A 2,639-nucleotide genomic window follows, 5' to 3' on the forward strand; every position below is an offset into this window, starting at 1 on the left:
AATTAGTCTATATTTCAAGCTTGTTTTGTAGCGGAAGCTTCTCAAAGCTCCTCTTCCCGGGTCGTCAAATTTGGACGAACTTCTGCTACAAACAAGCTTGAAATATAGACTTATTTAATTTTTTTTGGAACAATTTCTCATGTCAGGGCTTCAATACAAGACGGACATTACATACGAGCAGCATGGAGGTATTTGGATGTTTTTTGGTGTGTCTTTTTGTTACGAAGACAGTTGGTATCCATTTGCAACCGTCATATGGACATGCACTGCTACGCCGAGACCCCCTGTAACTCAGAGAAGCCACGGAGGACTCTGAAACTTCGCCCAGCCCTTAGTCCACGTGAGGGGGAGGAGATAATGAGGGAAATTTGGATTTTGGGTGAAGTATCCCTTTAATATTATTGTTTTTTTTTTTTATATTTAAGTTTGCAGAAGCTTCACAGCTGATGAAACCATGTGATGCATCAGACACTGTCTTCACCAGAGAGTGAACCCTGAGAGGAGGAGGACGTTTCTGTTTGTTTATCAGCAGCTGTTTCTGAGGTCGGACGTGATGATACAGATCTCCACGGCAACAGCTGAAGAATGATTTAGTGGGGGATTGCAGCGCCAAATTGTGTAATAATGTAATACATTTTCATCTCATTATGTAAAACTCTGCCACATTTTTTAATTAAGTTCTTAATTAAACACAATACGTAATAAACTTTGCCACATTCTGTAATAAGTTGTTACATATTGCATTAGTTATTAAATATGCAGGTGTTACACTTTTTTTTTACATAGAAAATGTAATAATTTGGTGCAATATGTAACAACTTATTACAAAATGCGGCAAAGTTTATTACCTATTGCGTTCATGTGGCGCTACAGTTTTTGTTTTTTGAGCCGTGAGCGACACCTGGACCACAGTTCAGTCCCTTTCTTCTTGTCCAGAGCAGCGAGGCCTCTCAAACTTTCTGCTTCCTGTGTTGAAACAAACTCATTAAAGAGGTTTTCATCTGTTTCCCCCTCAAACTGTGATTCACAGTCGTTTCTGCTGCACCGTCTAAAAGTCTGAAACTAAACTGTCACTGAGTCCAGTAACAGGTGATGGTCGTACCGTCTGTGCTGTCAGTCGTTTGTTGTTATAATCCTGATGTTAGCAGATAAATAAACTAACAAACTGTTTTAATATATATTAATCTAACTTTATTTCATTTATTGAACGAATAAAATAATTCAGATGTCGACACCAAAGCAGCAGAAAGAAGAAGAATCTGATGTGACCTGTTCCTCTAACAAAGCAGAAACTGAAACATGGTCACTCTCACCTCTGTTCGTCCCAAGTCCCTCAGTTAAAGGGATAGTTCACCCAAATTTGAAACTCCTTATCTACTCCCCCTCATGTGGACTAAGGGCTGGGAGAAGATTCAGAGTTATCCGTGCCTTCTCTGAGTTACAGGGGGTCTCGGCGTAGCAGTGCATGTCCATATACGAGCAGCATGGAGGTATTTGGATGTTTTTTGGTGTGTCTTTTTGTTAGGAAGACAGTTGGTATCCATTTGCAACCGTTGTATGGACATGCACTGCCACGCAGAGATTTCAATTTTGGGTGAACTATCCCTTTAACAAATGTCATTTTCTAAATGCAGGGCTCAAGACAACACAGTGGCCTAGGGTTAGGGTTAACCTAAGATTTTAGGAGCGCAAGCAGAAAATGTAGCAGCGTAAATCAACTTGCAAGGCAAATATTCACATTTTCTTTTCATTAATGATCCTTGTAGCAACCAAAACGTAAAAAACAGCCAATAATGTAATAACTTTTCTTCACACTGGTGGTTGCACATGTGCGAGTAGATAGAATATTGACAGGACAGACAGGGCAGTTGTCTGGAGCCCTGAAATGTAGGCTACGTCTTAGGTTCACATAGAGCACTGGAAAAGAGAGTAAAGGCAGCATTGGTCCAATGGAAGCGCCTCCTGGTGGAGGAATATGGGTTTTGCAAAAGCGCCCAAGAACTGACATCTCTGCATTGTTGGTGAATGAGCAAGTGTGGTGTTTTCAATAATTTAAGGACATTTATAGATCACCCACGTTAATAGCATCATTGAGGATCCTTTACAGATAAACATTAACACATAGGCGAGTAAAAAAAAAACAGTTGTCTACATTAATGTTTCAATCTACATTTTGTAATAAACAAATTATAAGTATAATTTGATATGACCAAGACACCTAAAAAGAAAAACACGGCCGTTTTCATAAATTTACAAGCAAGTGGGCAACACACATACATTGGAGTGAATGGGTTTTCTGGGCGCTTTTGCAATACCCACATCCTGCCACTAGGGGCGCAAAACCCTTAAACCCTTACCACGGGAGTCAATGGTGGTGTCCTTACTCTCTTTTACAGTGCTCTAGGTTCACAGTTTTGTAAAATGCCACAATAAAAGTCTGTGATTCAGTCGGCTGGTTGTTGTTTAGAGGAGGTGAAGTTGTTGCTCCGTCAGTGATTGGTTGAGGTGGGTTCAAGGGGGCGGAGTCTCCAGGTGGCATCTGGTGTGGATGTTGATCCTTTTATCTGCTCAGCTGCTCCCTCAGGATTAGTTCAGTTCAGTGTAGTTAGTTTCCCTTCAGGAGGATCACAGAGCAGAGC

The sequence above is a fragment of the Trachurus trachurus genome, assembly GCF_905171665.1.
Source record: "Trachurus trachurus genome assembly, chromosome: 16".
In the NCBI taxonomy this organism is placed as follows: domain Eukaryota; kingdom Metazoa; phylum Chordata; class Actinopteri; order Carangiformes; family Carangidae; genus Trachurus; species Trachurus trachurus.